Below are 18322 nucleotides of genomic sequence, written 5' to 3'. Positions count from 1 at the left end.
TCACCAGGAGTACTCAATATAAGCTGGTAGTCCCAGCTTTCTTCTGATCTGTAGGGAAGTGGACTTTGCCAGCATCTAAGAGAGTTTTTGTAATTTTATTGCATATGATGAAAAGTTCAATCATATCGCAGTTCTCTAGGGCTCAGCGTATTTTAGCATGTTGCACCATGTATTAGGGTTCTCTAGAGAAACAGAACCAATATGAGATATATATGTATGTATATATATATATAATGAGATTTATGATAAGGAATTGGGTCATAAGAACATGGAGGCTGTGATGTCCCATCGTCTGCCTGAGCTGGAGACTCAGGAAAGCTGGTGGTGTGAATTCTAGTCCAAGTCTGCAGGCCTGAGAACCAGGAATGATGCTGATGGTATAAATTCCAGTCCAAGGGCAGGAGAAGACTGATGGTCAGCTTAACCAGTCAGGCAGAGAAAATTCAACTTTTCTCTGCCTCTTTGTTCCATTCAAACTCTCAATGGATTGGATGGTGCCCACCCACATTGGGGAGGGCCATCTGATTTATCTAGCTCACCAATTCAAGTGTTAATCTCTTCTGGAAACACTTTTACAGACTACCCAGAAATAATATATAACCAGATGTCTGGGCATCCTTTGGCCCAGTTAAGTTGACTCGTAAAATTAACCATCACATATCACCAAGATACAGTTCTTATCCACTGCTGAAGAAATGTAACTTGTGAAAAGAGATTTAGAACCAGAATATAGCCTTTCTGTGCGACTTGCTAGTTGAGTGAGCTTCAGCAAATTAATCTCTAAGTCTTAGTTTTCTCATCTGTAAAATGTGAGTATAGCTTCTTTTGTTGTTATAATTGAAATTGAAATGAGATATTGCATATAGAGTGTTCAGTGTAGTGCCTTAAATATAGTAGTCATAGAGTAAAGCAAATTTTCCTGTTCAGTTCAGTTCAATCACTCAGTTGGGTCTGACTCTTTGCAACCCCATGAACTGCAGCACGCCAGGCCTCCCTGTCTATCAGCAACTCCCGGAGTTCACTCAAACTCACGTCCATCAAGTCGTTGATGCCATCCAGCCATCTCATCCTCTGTCATCCCCTTCTCCTCCTGCCCCCAATCCCTCCCAGCATCAAAGTCTTTTCCAATGATTCAACTCTTCGCATGAGGTGGCCAAAGTACTGGAGTTCCAGCTTCAGCATCATTCCTTCCAAAGAACACCCAGGACTGATCTCCTTCAGAATGGACTGGTTGGATCTCCTTGCAGTCCAAGGGACTCTCAAGAGTCTTCTCCAACACCACAGTTCAAAAGCATGAATTCTTCAGCGCTCAGCTTTCTTCACAGTCCAACTCTCACATCCATACATGACTACTGGAAAAACCATAGCCTTGACTAGACGGACCTTTGTTGGCAAAGGAATGTCTCTGCTTTTCAATATGCTGTCTAGGTTGGTCATAACTTTACTTCCAAGAAGTAAGCATCTTTTAATTTCATGGCTGCAGTCACCATCTACAGTGATTTTGGAGCCCCAAAAAGTTTTACTGTAGGATTGTTTAAAATAGTGTCAAGTCAAATGAAAGTCTCTCATTTGTGTCCAACTCTTTGTGACCCCATGGACTGCTTAGTCCATGGAATTCTCCAGGCCAGAATACTGAAGTGGATAGCCTTTCACTTCTGCAGGGGATCTTCCCAAGCCAGGGATCGAACCCAGGTCTCCCACATTGCAGGCGGATTCTTTACCAGCTGAGCCACAAGGGAAGCTCTAAAATAGTGTAAACCACCCCTATTTTCTACCTCATGTGGTTAAAAAAAGTCTTTGGCATATGTGGTGGCTTTAAAAAATGTTTGCCAACTTCTTTTATCAAAAGGTGGGGTCTAATTCCCTTCTTAAAAGTGGACTTGTCTGAGTGACTCACATCTAACTAACAGAAAGCAGCAGAAGGGACACTGAGTGACTTCTGAGGCTATATCAGAAAACATACTAGCTTCCACCTGGCTCCATCCCTTTAGAGCCAGGGGTGCTTCCCTACTACCACCCTTGGCACTCAGACACCAGGCTGTGATGAAGTCAGGAATCTACATGGAAAGTCCACTTACAGATATTCCAGCCACTGCCTTGGATAAGGTCCCAGCTAAGAGTCAATATCAACCCCCAGACATGTGACTAAGACTTCAGGTAATTCCAGCTCCCACCCCCACCCCCTATGGCAGCCTTCTCATGCCCCTACTGACCCTGAATGGAGCAGGAATGAGCTGCAGCTGCCAAGCCTTGCTCAAACTGAAGATTTGTGAGCAAAATAAATGTTGTCATTATTTTAAGCCCTTTGTATTGTAGTGGTTTGATCCATAGCAACAGGGAACTGAAATATCACTCTTCCCTCTCTTGGTCAGTGCCACGCCTTACCATAGTGTCTTTCCTTCCACCGACCATGGGTCCAGAGTAGCAGAGATAATTAGGAAGGACATTGTATTGTAATGAGGTCTTGTTTCTTGTACCAGCACCCTGCAAAGTTTTGGGCATGTAGCATCTTCTCTGTGGGCTTTAGTTCCCTCCTGCATGTGGTGGCTTTAGACTTAGATACTCTCTCAGGCATGTGCTAGTCCCAGAGTCATGGAGGAAACCAGTATGGAAATAGGAAAAGTTACAGTCTTCAGGCATTTTGGATTGTGTGTCGAAGTTTTGCATGTTGTAGTATAGAAACCCAGTGTTATCTGAGAGCCTTCTTTATGATTTTTCAATTAAAGAAAATATAATCTTAGCACTTTTGATTTGAGAGGAAGATTTTATATCTCAAGACCTCCATGTGAATCATGAATGGGCATGGTTGGAGCCTTGCAGGTCTGTCTTGATCCAGTAGTCTAGTAATTTTCACAGAGTCCTCTTTGGAACCTGTGCTGTGAAGAGGCTTACAATCCTGGGGGGCCTGTTTAACACCTGTAAATTCTCTTAAAGTTTAAACAAAGACTGGCAGGCTGCAGGCTGGCAGAGTTTTAAGCCCCCGTCTATTGAATGGTTTCTGGCAGATGGTCTCTAAAGGGTGCTGTGTGTTTTATCATTTCAGTTTCTTCTGAGAAAGGATTTAAAATCAATTTAGGGGTCATGTTCGGGGACTTTGTCAAAACGCCAGGCTCCAGCTCAAACAGGAATCAGTCCTCAGGGGCTCTCTAATGACAAAGTGAAAGTGATCTGGGCCCTTCTGAGGCTCCTTGTTCTCATCTCCTTCCTGTGTTGAAGGGTTGACTTTTCTTTTGAAGTCTATTGCCTCCTTCATTTATTCTTTAATTTCATACCACTGAGGTGATTCCCACTCTGTCTTGTGTGTGTAACTGACTGTCATGGGCTAGGCTTCTCTGATGAACAAAAGCTTAACCCGCCTGAAAGGAGTTGCTTTGAAAACCAGGTCTCCAAGTCAAATATCACACCTCTAAATGAAACAGGAGAAACTCTTCTAATTAAAGAGAACTTCTGGGCAAGCTTTGGAGAAAACAAAAAAAGATTGCAGAAGCTTTAGAGATCTCAGATAGCTTATGGGATATCAATATGGAAAAATGGATTTATTTGTTTATCTAACCCCCCAACCATGCACAGGCAGATCACGAAACTCAATGTCAGAAAATCTTAATACTGAGAGCCCAGCGGGAATGTGACTTGTTTTTCTTGGTCTGTTTAAGGCTGCTGAGATTGGATTATATCCCTGGGATGTTGGATTTTCTCTCCTTCTACTGCCTAAAACTTGACCATTATTGCAATATTGGCAGAGATGTTGCCAAAGTGCAAGAAGTGCTTGGTGTTATAAGTCCATAACTGAGGATGGCTGGCACATGAAGAAACCTGTTCCTCAGCTGGGCTTTGTCCTGGCTGCAGCTGTATGTAAGGCTGACTCTTACTCTGGGATGCTTTATCTATCTTAGAGCAAAGGAAACAGAGGGGATAAGAGGTTTGGGGTTGGCAACTTTATTGAGATTGAAACCTAAGGCATCTTTGCTCACCTGGCTAGAATGGGCGAGTAGGTCACGTTCGACATGCCAGAGGTCTCCTGCCTGGGCATCTCTGTCCCTGAGCTGTGGTCGTTGGTTTCAGTTGGTTAGAGCACTAGACTAAGGGGCTGGATCCTTAGCTGGGTAGAGGATCTAAAATGTGTATATAAAGGCTGTAGGTAAAATAAGAGCCAGGAGGGACTTTGGCAGACAATTAGCCAAGCCTCTTTGTCTTATGAACGCAGAAACTGGGACTCACAGCCAGGGAGTGATTTTCCCACAACCTGTAACATAGACAGGACTGCCCATCTCTTCTCTCAACTCCAGCCCACGTATCAGTCCAAGTTGGGCAACCTGTAAACAGAGGCCATTGATCACAAGAGTGATCAGAGAAAGTGTTAGAACTAGTAGCCTATGCCTGCTATGGGCAGAGCAATTTAGAGTGCTTGCCTGATGAGTACTTGTCACCAGTACCCACCTTAGGGTTAAAGATGGCACCTTACATAATGAACTTGGCCTTGAAGTCTCCCCTAGCAATAGGGACCCAGGCAAAAGAAGCACCTTCCCCAGTTCATCCATAGTCATTCAGGCCCTGCCTGAGGAGAGGCCAAATGAAAACTCAGGCCATGTCAAGTGACAGAGACTGACTGTCTCCAAGCCCCAGGGGAGCCTTGTGGCTGTGAAGTTGTTGGTGTGCAGGAGACCAGTGTGCTCACTGATAGGGGAGGCAGATTTCAGTTTTGTTGTGAAAATATTTAACTTGTTTTTCATGAGTGACTGAGACCTTGAGTGCCAGCACTTTGGCTGAGTGACTCTCATCCCTACCACAGCTCCTCCTCCAAACTGCCTTTGGACCCCAGTCATATAATTGCTAGGCCTTACCATCTGAAGTCCCTCATAGCTATGTAGGACCCATGCAGCTTGAGCCCAATTCAGTCTATATATGTGACTACTTCAACTTGCCCCAGGGAGTTTGTAAGGGAATGGAGGCCAAAGAGGCTTTTGCCTTGGAAGAATCATCAGAATGACTCTCTAATTTTAATAAGGGAGTAGAGCTTGGTCCCTGCGAGCTTCCCAATGACTAGATGAATGTCACTGGGGGAAATGTGTGCTGGTTAGATTTATTAACCAAGCAACTCAACCAAAAAGTTTAGAATGAATTTGACCTCTTTTTAGATTTTTTGAGAATATTGATTGGCTTCAGTATTCAGATTATAGGAATTTTTAAAAAATCAAGCATTCTTATGGTAGTGTGATTTGTCTGTTTTATTTGACATTTAATATTGACCCTCTGCTTTTTCTCATTTTTTAAATGTTTGTTTCAGTAGCCCATGGCATAGTTAAGAACTGTCATGGTCAAAAGATAAGAGAACAAGAAGATAAATAAGAGTCTTTGTAAGTCTGTTGACTGTCCCTCTGTGTGTCTAACCAACTGTCCATCTATCTGACTGCCCTTTATCTCTCTTTCTGACTCCCCTGTGTATGTGACTGACCAAGTTTCCCTCTCCCTCTCTCTTTCAGAATGTCTTCCCTTCTTCCATCCTTTCCTTTCAACCCTTTTTTTTTAATTGACGAAGTGTTTGATCTACTATGTGGGAAGCATTATTTTTTGTTAATTCATGAAGCTGATAGAACCGAAAGTAGAGCTTAATGGTCAAATAAACTGGCCCTGCAGAGTTGGGGCTAGAAAAGTTCTCAATGTCAGAATGGGAGATGTGAAACACCAGTCTCTGACCTCACAGAGAAATACAATAGCTCTTTGAAGTTCACTAACCTAGAGAATGAATATGGATGGTGTAGGCATTCAATAAATGTTTGCTGAATTGAATGCAATAAAAATGATAAAAGAGACATTACAAATGCATTTTTTAAAACTTCATTACATGCACTGAAAGATGTTTTTGACATTTTATCTACATTCCTAGTTATATCCTGAGCTCCAGGCACGCATGACGATCGAGTCCCTCGCGCTGTTACACTGTGAATCAGTGGCTGCGGTCAAAACCCATGCTGGCCTCCTACAATTCTGATTCTAATAGAGGGTGAGAAGGAGATTTAATGACATTAAAGCAGTCATTAATATATGCTTGGTATTCACAATACACAGCTCATGAAATCTTTTAGTAATTACAGAAGGTGAAATTTTCATCCCCATTCTGTTTTTTTAACAGATGACAAAATTGAGACTCAAATACGTTCGTTAATCTGACTCTCTCACGTACCTAATAAGTGGTAGGATAAAGATGTAAATCCAGGTTTATCAGGCTTTGCAAAATATCCAACCATGTTCTTTCCACCCTATTCTGTGCACCCTTCAAGTCACATGTCACCGAAATTATTTTTTGCTATGTTGATATTTAAACAATCAATAACAACTATTCTCCCATGTTCTAACTTATAAACATTTAGTTTCGAATGAAGCTTTTCATAGAGCTTCAAAATATTGGATAGGGCAGATGATGTCCTTATGTCAGTTTACTCTTTAATGAATCAGTTCCAATAGGGGTTAAATGAGTCTATCTCCAGTAGTCCTTGTCTGACCATTTCAATTTTTCATCTGACACCCTTTCCCCATGTTGAAAGTTCTAAGATATGTATATCCAAAACATGTCTCAAAATTTTCTTAGTCTTGAAAACCTGGGCAGCCTCCTCTAAAAATGAGCAGGGTCTGCTTCATGAGCTGCATTATCACCACCCTGTAATTCTGGAGTGATAACAAAATAATCCATGACTGTGCAAGTTAAAGAATTTGCCCTGTGGGCTCATATGCTAAATTATGCTGTCAGGACATAAACACGAAAGCCTATTTTATGATTAAAAAGTAATGATACATAGAATTTGAGCATGATTCTTCTGCAAAAAGAACATGTAAATTTGTAAAGTGTCATTTACTTTTCAACAAAGTCCATTTGGTTGCTCTTTTACTATTGACACAAGTGCCAGCCTCCACGAGGGCTAGGGTCACTTGGGTTTTAAACTTAGATTTATGTCTATAGCACTCAAATCCTATAATAGAACATGAGCTCCTCCCTGATCTGAGACTGCCCAAGCTATCTTTCCATCTTCTTGTTGCTGGCAGTCTTTCTGTTTCTCAACTCTTCTCACCCCAGGCTTTGGGTCTCTGGACTCTCATTAGCCCCACCAGGCTTGTATTTTTACTCTTGTCCCCTCCTGTTCTTTCCTTCTCAGCTTAGCTCAGATACGCTCATCAGGATTACTCTGTTCCTCCTGGCTCTAAATTCCAGGGTCTAAAGTTCAGTTCCAACCATTGCCCGACCTCCTCGCAGACATAGTATGTTATTCTTGGGAATCAGCCCAGGATGGTTCCTAGTGGTAGATACTCAAGGAGGATTATGTAAAACAGAACAGATACCAAGCTGGGAAGGGTGGCAGAGGTAACACCTCTCAACAGACTCCTCTTTCCTGCACAAACCTTGCTCACAGCAGATGTTCCTGCCACCTGCTTGTTTTGCTCTGGACTCCCTGGTTCGTTGGTTTTTTTCCCTAAAACAATGCAAGAACTGAATACAGTTATTACCAATGTGCTTTGCTCACTACAGAGCCCAGGGGAGTCACTGCTGCCTAGAGTTTGGAGGTTTGTCTTCTAGGGGTGTCACTTAAGATTGGAATTAACGTCTTTTTAGCTACTATGCTGCCTTGCTAGCTATGGAAGAGCTTAGGGCAATCATACATCCCGGCTTTTTTTTTTGTACATGAAATATTGTAAAATCAGCACCAACTACAATACCCCAAAACACATTCTATAGTTGTATGAGGATATTTTTACTTTTTTTTTTTTAAAAAGTAACTCACATTCAATAGAGCAAGATGAAAAAAATACAGTATATAAATTACCCATAGTTATACCATGTGATGAAGTTTCCTTCATGGAAACTTCATGTATAGCCTTCTGATGTGTATTCTATGCATTTATCTCTAGCTATCTATCATATCTATCATATATTTCTAATGTATAGCCTTCTGATGTGTATTCTATGCATTTATCTCTAGCTATCTATCACTTATTATATATTAATATTATTATATGTTTATTATATATTACTAGTAATAATATTAATAATATTATTGTATCTATCACATTATTATAGCTATCTATAAATTAGAATTACACTGTTTGTTATATAATAACTTGCCTTTCTTACTTAACATATTATGAAAATATTTCTAAATCAACAATTTAAATTTCTACAATATCCTTTTATTGAATAATGTTCTATTTTAAGGAGGCCCGTAGTATATGCAACATATCATCACTATTATATATGTTTCTAATCTTTAGATGTTTCCAGGTATTACAAGGGACATCTCTCAGGCTAAGTCTTTGTGCATATTCTTCTTTATTTTCTTGGGATGTTTCTAAAGTTAGAAGCAAATCAATGGCTAAATCATTTTAAGACTTTTGATACATAAGCGATCGATACACCGAAAACTTCAAACGAGTATTACATTTCGTCTTGCATTTGGCTTAAATAATTTCAGATCTTGACTCTGCTTTCTGTTGTGTCAGTTGTCACTACAAGTGTCATAAGCATTTCTTCCATGTCTTGTCACTGATTTTTTAAAAAAAATATTAAACAAGACAATGTCACTCATTCGGCAAATATTTGCCAAAAGTTAACACTATATAAGGCACTCTGTTAGATATTGGAGTAAAGGGAGTAGAAATTCAAGAGTGTGTAAGTTTTAATCTTGATCCTCTTTTATTTACTTAATATAAGAAGTATTGTTCCATTAATAAATAATTCAAGATATCTTCTGTTATACTTGTTCCCTTTCTTAATGCACTAAATATGTTACTTTGTCAAATTCTAAAATACATTGTCCAAATGGAAATAAGAATTATTTGGCATGCATATGACTTCCTTTTTCTTCACCCTAGGTTTAAAAAAAATTAAAAATATAAAAAGCACAAGCTTATTTTAGCAAATTAGAAAAATTCATAAAAGTATAAAGAAGAAAATAAATGACTCATAACCAAACCATTCAAAGACAATTACTGTTAATTGGCATATTTCCTTCCAGGCATTTTCTTTGTATATTTTTTACATAGCTAAGATCATACTATATAGGCAATTTTTCAAGCATATAATGTAAATATTACCTCTTGCTATGAAAAACTCTCTGAAAACATTATCTCTAATGAGTTCATAATATTTTATCATGGAAATAAATATATAGAATTTGACAGTTAATAGTGAAAACTCTGGAGTAAAATTGCAGGGGTTCTAGTCTGATGCTGCCATGGTTAGTTCTGATCCTGAGGAGTTACTTTTCTCTGGCTCAGTTTCCTTATATGCAAAAATGAGGATAATTAGTACCTCTATTTTTTAAAGTTTCTTTAGGGAATACATAAGACAATTCAAGTAAATCTTAAACAGGTACCTGGCACATAATGAGCATACAATAAAAGTTATTATTATTCCTATTGCTACTTAATCATTCTACATATTGTTATATATTTAACTTGTTTCCCATGGAGATAGCATTTACTACTATAAAATTACTGTAGAGTATAATTCTTCACAAACCTTTTTATAACCTGAGAATGTTTTGTAAAATAGAATCAAATTCAGACAGGAACACTGTTAGGAACACTGTTCAGATTCTAAATATTGCCAAAATTGCTTATGTACAGTGTGATGCAGTATTGTTATTCTCATCAGAGAGATAGTTATGTCCAAACAGGATCCCCTGTGGGACTTTTTAATCTCTCCTCTCATCCTCTCTGCACCCATCTGTAGCCTTTCTTTCATCCTCTCTGCACCCATCTGTAGCCTTTCTTTCTAGGATGACATGTGAAATCAGAATCTCTGGGGCATTTGGAAACTCTTATCCTTTTCATTTCTTGATATGTAAAATGAGGATATCAGTATCTATTTCATAGGGCTGTTGTAATAAATAGCAATGCATGTGTATAGGACTTTGGAGAAGGGAATGGCAACCCAGTCCAGTATTCTTGCCTGGAGAATTTCATGGACAGAGGAGCCTGGTGGGTCACAGTCCGTGGGGTTGCAAAGAGTCAGACACGACTGAGCGATTAACACACACACACATAGCACTTTATATATAGTAAATACTCAGTGATAGCCATCATTAAATTATTATTACAAATAACATTAAATCTATAATTTATACTCCTATCAGTTCAGTTCAGTCTCTCAGTTGTGCCCGACTCTTTGTGACCCTATGGACTGCAGCGCACCAGGCTTCCCTGTCCTTCACCAACTCCCAGAACTTGCTCAAACTCATGTGCATCAAGTCGGTGATGCCATCCAACCATCTCATCCTCTGTCGTCCCCTTGTCTTCCTGCCTTCAATCTTTCCCAGCATCAGGGTCTTTTCCTGTGAGTCAGTTCTTCGCATCAGGTAGCCAGAGTATTGGAGTTTCAGCTTCAGCATCAGTCCTTCCAATGAATATTCAGGACTGATTTCCTTCAGGATTGACTGGTTTGATCTCTTTGCAGTCCAAGGGACTCTCAAGATTCTTCTCCAACACCACAGTTCAAAAGCATCAATTCTTCAGTGCTCAGCTTTCTTTACATATACTCCTATCAGGAAAGTATAAAATTTTCTGTCTCCTTGCCCAGTGTTGAGCATAATTATTTTAAAATTTATTTTAAATTTAGTTTAACTCAAACTATTTAAATTATTTGTATCTTTAAATATTTTCTACTTCAGTAAGTAAAAGGCAGCATTTCAGTGATTTAATTTGCTTTCCTTTCATTACTGTTGGAGTGGAACTTTCGTCAAATATTTATTAGCCATTTGTATTACTATGTGTGACTGTAGGAAGGGGAGGGAAGGGGAGACAGACGGGCACAACAGACACAGGGAAGGAGGGAGTAAGGAAGGGAAAGAGCTCACAATCTATTTATTTTACAGGGGTCTTAGTTTTATACTTCTCTTTTATTCTTGTGAGGAGGAGATTTGTTGTTCTTTGGATAGTAACAATGTTATCCTTAGTCTGACCATGGTTTATCCCTACTGAACTAGTTTTATTTCCCTATGATCAGTATATGTTTCTAAAGTTTTCCAAGCCATCTGTTTAATTACCCATTTTAGAATTGTGCCAGAAGAGCATTGTTAAACTTTTAAGTCTATGGTCTCTGAACTCCATTCTTTTTTCTCAAAAAAAAAAAAAAAAAATCTGAAAAGATTAGCCAGTCTCCTATTCTCTAGCACAATTTGATATCTCTGTGATTGCTCAGAGCTTCCAGATGGTGATGGAGACTGTCTGCAAAAGAACTGTTTGTCTGGACCTGAATGTGGGTGAGGGGAATGAATGTAAAGAGCACAGATGACTCAGTTGCAGTCAACGAATCCAGGGAACAGGGTCAGAAAGAGGCTGACACCTGGGTCGAGGGTTGGTTCTGTGCCCTGTCACACTGCTTATTCTCCAAGTCTCCTTCGTAATTGGGTACCTAACTTGTTTTTCCATGCCTGAGTTCTCACCTTGGCAACCTAATTTATGCTTTATTGGCTCTCAGACTGACAATGTATCTGATCCTCTCCACTCTCTGTAAGCATCAGAACTCTACATTAAGGCCATCGACTCTTGGCCTCTCTGACATTGGTCAATAACCTGCCAGAATCTGCAGGCCCAAGCTCTCATTGCCACGTTTTCCGGAGACCATCCCTTCAACCCTCCTGTCACTGTCTATACAGTTCTGAAAACCTGCCCTATCCAAGTGGCTGTGTATGGATTCTATGTCTTTGCCTGCTGCCCACAAAACTCATGTTCTCCCTCTGAGGCACCATATGGACTCTCCCTGAAATTTTAGAACTCAGACTTAATGGATGGGCTCAAATTTTGTCCAGCATTTCCTTTATTTACTCTAATAATAATACATTATTGTTTATGGTGCTAGAAGTAGCATTTACTGTGTGCTTACTCTAGGCAAGGCATTGTGCTGAGTGGTCCATAAGCACTTTCTCATGGAATCTTCAAGGTGAGCATATAAATCTGGCTCTATCATTGTTCCCACATCACAAGTGAGGAAAGCAAAGCTTAGGAAAGTTGAATAAGTTGCCTGAGGTCACCCTGGTGGTAGTTTGGTGTTGCGGCTGTGAGTTAATTTCTGGTCAGTCTGATGTCTAAGCCCATGCTCTAAACTCCAAGATGATACGGTACCATCTGGGATTCCCCATCTAGCCTCCTCTTCCTAATCTAGTATATAGCCCCTTTTATAAACCTGCACCTCCTATCACATATCTCTATAAACAATGACAATTTCAAAGCTGGGAGAGGCCCTGGATGCCATTTCATTCTCCTAAGGTGACATCAGGTTTTTGTCCTCCCTGATCATGCTTGTTAGTTTCTACGTGACTTCTGGGAAGCCTGGCTGGGTTATTCTTCTTCAGTTCCCCCTTGCACTAGCAGGGTGAGGGCCTCAGTAGTCAGTTGTATGTCTCTCTCTTTGCTGTCATGCTCTCCTATTCGCTCTGTGAGTAGATTTTCTTCTACTTGCTTCCTAGCTTTTTTCTTGCTTTTGCTGGCAGGCTGCTTCACATTCTAGAGCTTCTCCCTGTTGGTTTTATATTCATTCCACTTATATCCACCCTGAAATGTCAGGAGCTCAATGTCTTTGTTTCAGGGGTTTCTCTAACAATTAGCAACCCACAAGCATGCCTTCCTTCAGTCTTTTCACCGCACGAATGAGTTAGCCCTATTGTGGATATAATTGCTTCTTGTCTTAGACATAAAACTGCAGAGATCTACAAATCTGGACAATGAGAATGCCACAGAGAGAACTTCTGTGTGCTAACAATTCTTGCTTCCCCTTGCTTGTTTCAGGGTCTGGAACCCCAACATACCCCCCAGTGAACCCCAAGGTACCTAGAAAAGTAGCTTTTGATTATGTTTTTTCCCCATAACTTTTATATTCTGACTACAGCAACTTCTTAGTAGTGGCAGATTTTAGAGTCACAGTTTCTACTATTTGCAAGTGTCTCCAAATTCCACTATATGTAACAAATCATTTTGTTGAGGTAAGAATTTGAAAGCCTCATACTCTTAGGCTAAGTGTGGTTACAACTCATTTAGACGTGGGAGATTTGTTGTTTCCCATTTATTGTGGCAGTACATTTTATGGAGGAAATGATATGCTGCTAGTTGACAAATGTTGGGATTCTAGAAGTCTCTGGATGCCTCCAGCACCAAAATACAGGAGTTTATTTACCCTGTGTGCAAAGTGATGTGTAAAAGCCCAGGGAAAAGTGGTACCTCCTCCCCTCCCACTGCGAATCCTATTGCTGTGTGAGCAATTAGTAGGGAATTGACTTCACCTGCCTATGACACCTTTCCAGGTCATGGACAGCACCTTGCTAGAAGTCAGGCATCCTCTTTTTACACAGTTATAAGTGATGTAAGTAAGATTACCCATTTAGCTTGTGTTTCATTCATCTGGTCCAAATATTTTTAATACTCAATCCCAGCTGCTCTCTCAGGTTGGATCAATATAAGGCACGCTATCCTGATGAGAATGGAAACCTTTGGTTTACATTTGGAGACAGGAAACTGAGGAAGTATTTTCATTTCCAGTTTGGAAGTTTAATGTTGTGTAGACGCTGCCTGAGTGTAACTACTCTTATTGAATATAACCTTGGATTCAGCAGGATTCTGTTCACAGGGTTTAGGTTCTCATACACATGATGCTGGTACCCTCATGTCCCAGTGCTGCCCAGCATCTCCATTGACAGCAAGACCCAGGAAGTCTTGGGGAGACAGAGTTTCACTTACAGAAAAAGAGTCCATTATCTTAGAAGCCACTCCTGGAGTCATTGCTGAAGGCAATTTCTCAGAGTTTATGCTCCAACTATAGAAAACTCCTCCTGCCACTTTGATTGAAGGGGCAAGGGAGGGAGCCAAGCCAGCTTGGTCGGCAAATGTCATCAGTCGTGATGAGCCACTAATCCTGACGAGACTTCTGATAAGACTCTGGTATGATGACAGATGAGGCCACGTATAGCAGTTAACTCAGTCATTTGTAATCATTACTTCTGGGCCGTTCAATAACCATCCTGTGAAATTATTTTCTGAATTTCCCAGGGTACAGAAAGGAGCTAAATTTTGCCCCTTTCTTTGGTGAAGCATCTCAGCACTTATAAACACTTAATGCGAACTTTCTATAGTCCTGTCAGATCCAACTTTAAGACCCTTATTCACCCGAATCACCTGCTTCATGGAGGTGATGATGCAGTGTTGGGCACACTTGCTCTTTTCCTGACTCTGCCCATGGAGTCGGAGAAGGCAATGGCACCCCACTCCAGTACTCTTGCCTAGAAAATCCCACAGACGGAGGAGCCTGGTAGGCTGCAGTCCATGGGGTCACAAAGAGTCGGACACGATTGAGCGACTTCATTTTCACTTTTTCACTTTCATGCATTGGAAAAGGAAATGGCACCCCATTCCATTGTTCTTGCCTGGAGAATCCCAGGGATGGCAGAACCTGGTGGGCTGCCGTCTATGGGGTCGCACAGAATCGGACACGACTGAAGTGACTTAGCAACAGCAGCAGCACCAGCAGCCCGTGGAGTAAGCCCTGGATTCCTCTGTGGCTAACATCTCTGATTTTGTTTCAAGATGTCCCAAGGATGAGATGTAGGGTGGTGCTGCTGTCTGTCACTTCTCACAATTGTGACTGAGGCCATATCTGTTGGCCCACAGCTTTTCTTCCCCAGCAGTGTGCCATGTCATGTATGTGCTGCAGAAGCTCACCAGCATGCAGAGATACCAAACTGCTGAGGCCCTAGGCACTCTGGGAGGCTGACGTGGACCAGCTATGCTGAAGCTTAACCCCTACCCAAGTCAGTTGCCGTCTGGTTACCCCAGATTATTAATATCATTCTGTGTCATGATATAGAAAAATGTTAGGAAGCACTGACTTAACTTCTTTGATTTTCATTTTCTTCCTAAGTTGGGATTTTTAAAATTATCTTAACAAGATCATTGTAGGGATCAAGGGCTTGAACACACATGAAGGGGTGTTGTTGTTGTTGTTTAGTTGCTAAGTTGTGTCCGAACTCTTTTGTGACCCACGTGGACTGTAGCCCATCAGCCTCCTCTGACCATGCGATTTTCCAGGCCAGAATACTGGAGAGTGTTGCCATTTTCTACTCCAGGGAATCTTCCTGACCTGAAAATTGAACCTGTGTCTCCTGCATTGGCAGGTGGATTCTTTAGCACCAGCCACCTGGGAAGCCCTGTACAAAGAGGCTTTAAGAGCTACGATATGTTTGTTGGGTATTTCACTGGCCACAGAGAGATAAGACTGTATCTTTAGTTCATTGATTGTCCCTTTGAGAATAGGATGGAATTTCACTTTTAAAAGATCTTTTCTAAGTTATAAAATTAACGTACCGCATCTATCATTGATGTTCAAGCCCTGAAATACATTTTCTACAATCTTTGTTTCTTGTGACTTCTTTGAAGCATCTACTGGAACAGAAGTTCTTTGCCTCTCTGCCCAGTGAGCTGAGGGTACACAGCATCTCCTGACTTATCGACATTCACATGCCAGCTGCTGTCAAGTCTACCAAGCCAGGGTCCCGCGTTCCCACTAAAGACTGGCCTGTGTTGCCCTTGACTGCAGGCCCATGCCCTGGGCAGAGAGCATCTCAGGTTTTTGTGGTTTTAGCATCTGTGTTCCAGGGTGTGATGGCTGGTGTTGGTCCACAGGGCTTCCAGAGATGACTTCTCTCAGTCCTGCAGGCAAATATCTCACAGGGAGGGAGGAACTCTCCTTCTCCTCAATAGAACTTAAGCCAAATGCTACCTTGATAAACCTGTGAAAACCAAATCACAAAACAATATACCATAAAAAGTTAACACTGGCTTTCTGGATATGGAGGTATGGGTCATATTTATTTTCTTCTTTAGACCTTCCTGATTTTTTTCAGATTTTCTATAGTGAAACTGGAAGAGTATTTTAAATTATCTTTCTAAAAGCACTCAAGATGTGCTGCATGAAGGCAAATAACAGCTCCAACATTCCTTCACACTTGCTGGCTCCAAATTACTGCCTCTGTCTTCAGAGCCAGGCGATTTGGAGGCGATGGAAGCTAGGAGGCAGGGGGAGGAGGCAGCAATGTGGGCCATTGAATTTCCTCTTTTCAGACATTGCTCTGGCAGCTAATTCCAGGGTGCTCATCTGTATGGTGGCAGCATGACTTTCATGTTTTCCCCAAGGTGTTTTATGGCCTTTTTACAAAGGTACTTTGAATAACTTTCTCTTGGTAACTTCCAAATAGTGAAAATATCAGGTGACTTCTCTGTCTCTCTCCACTTTTTTCTCTTTTTTGTTTCTGCCCATTCCTTATTGCTTGTCTCTTCACTGTCTTTTGATTTACCTTACTCCCTCTTCTTCAGTCTCTTCCTGCTGCACCAGCCCAGTCCCCCTGTTTCATCTCTCTTCATTTAATATTTAAAGCAAAATAAAACACGGTAGTGAGAAAGAAAAGATTTGATGGTATTGCCCAAGTTGTGGTGAGGGGAAAGTAAATATGAGTTTATCATTAGGAAGTCAGTGGCTTCAAGACTGGTTCTAGAAGCAGTTTCATCCCTTTACTTTTCAGTTTTCAGACCTGTAACTGATACATCTTAATTTGCTCTCACCCTTAAGATCAAGGGAAGATGGCCTGGGAAACTGATGTTTCAGTTGTGGCCCTAAAGTGAATGAGGGGAGTTAACTAGTTAAAGAGAGTGAGATGGGGTGGGTGGCCAGAGAGGGTAGGGGTCTCGATGGGGCCAAGTCTGTCTCAGTCCAGAGCATTTGCTCCTTATTTGTCACCAAGAAAGGACCTGCTGTATAGACCAAACAGTGATTCTACAGTCCCACTCAGAATCTCCTGGAGATGATGCTGATTATCCTGGAAAACAAGGACCTTGAATTACATGCAGCAGAAAGACTGATCAAATCACAGACACCTGCAGCATTCTCCCAACTGAGGACAGGACTTCCTTCAGGCCACCCAGGGAGGTCCCCTAGAATCGACACTTAGAATGACTTCATCCCATTGGCAGGACTACCCTGTGCCATTAGTCATCCCCCCGTCTTTTATCCAGTGCTTGACCTGTTAGCCAACCTTCCTGTAGAGAGGGAGCCTGGAATCCAGATACCAGGTCCCAGTCCTTCCCTTTGGTGTATGATGGTGTGTTTGAGTTCTGAGGGTCTAATCCACTGTGTTTCCTTCTCAGCACATCCTCCATAAGACCGCCAGGCCTCTGACAGATTTCACACTAAGCATCCTCCTCCTGGATCAGGCAAGGCCCTGTCTCAAGGGGCAGGCATCAGGCCTGGTGTTGGTGTCCATACAAAGAGTGCTGGCTGAGCTTGAGGCCTTGGAGAGGGCTGACATAACATATACCTGACTACAAGTGTATGTTTCTAGATGACCTTCCTAGACGATCTTATAGAAGAGACAGTGAAGAGGTTAGGGGACCCTCTCTGGCTCCCCACCCCATCTCACTCTCTTTCACTAGTTAACTCTACTTCTCTGCTTTAGAGCCTCGGCTCAAGCATCAGTTTCTCAGGGAGTCCTCCCCTGGGCTTAAGGATGAGTCAAGTCTCTCTTTTGTACATTCTGTTAGGGCCATTTATCTCTTCTTTATAACACACACCAACACTGAGATGTTATAAGGATTTGTGAGGTTGTTGGACTGCTGTCTGCTGCTGCCCCACCACACTCAGTTTACAAGCTCCTTAACCTGTGAGATTTAAAAGGGGGGTGTTTAATTCTGCTCACTAATGCATCCTAACTGTCAAGGGTAGAGCTTGGCACGTAGGAGATAATAAATATTCATCAAATGAAATTAATCTTAGCTGCATCCCATTTGGCTCCAAGACCTTGGGCCATTTACTTAATCTCTCTTTGAGCCTCAGGTCTCTCATTAGAAATGGGGATAATAATTCCCCATTGAGAAAATTGTGAGATTTACATTGAACAGTGGTTATAAAATACCCAATATGGAGAACAATGTAGAAAGTCCTTAAAAAACTGAAAATAGAACTGCCGTATGACACAGCTATCCCACTTCTGAGCATACACACCAAGGAAACCAGAACTGAAAGAGACACGTGTATCCCAATGTTCATCGCAGCACTGTTTACAATAGCTAGGACATGGAAGCAACCTAGATGTCCATTGGCAGACCAATGGATAAGAAAGTTGTGGTACATATACACAATGGAATATTACTCAGCTATAAAAAAAAGAGCATGTTTGAATCAGTTCTTATGAGGTGGATGAAACTGGAGCCTGTTATACAGAGTGAAGTAAGTCAGAAAGAGAAACACCAATACAGTATATTAATGCATATATATGGAATTTAGAAAGATGGTAGT

General features: G+C 41.3%; 1 protein-coding gene across 1 annotated transcript in view; it reads left to right on the top strand.

Annotated features, from left to right (window-relative positions):
- Positions 1–18322, top strand: part of ALK (ALK receptor tyrosine kinase) — a 747102-nt gene that overhangs the window by 197643 nt on the left and 531137 nt on the right. The gene's annotated exons all lie outside the window — the stretch shown is intronic.

The sequence above is a fragment of the Bos grunniens genome, chromosome 11, assembly GCF_055505025.1.
Source record: "Bos grunniens cultivar Pamir isolate PY7600 chromosome 11, Bosgru_T2T1.0, whole genome shotgun sequence".
Classification (NCBI taxonomy): domain Eukaryota; kingdom Metazoa; phylum Chordata; class Mammalia; order Artiodactyla; family Bovidae; genus Bos; species Bos grunniens.
Note: the sequence above shows the minus strand (reverse complement) of the source record. Positions and strands in the feature narration are given on the sequence as shown.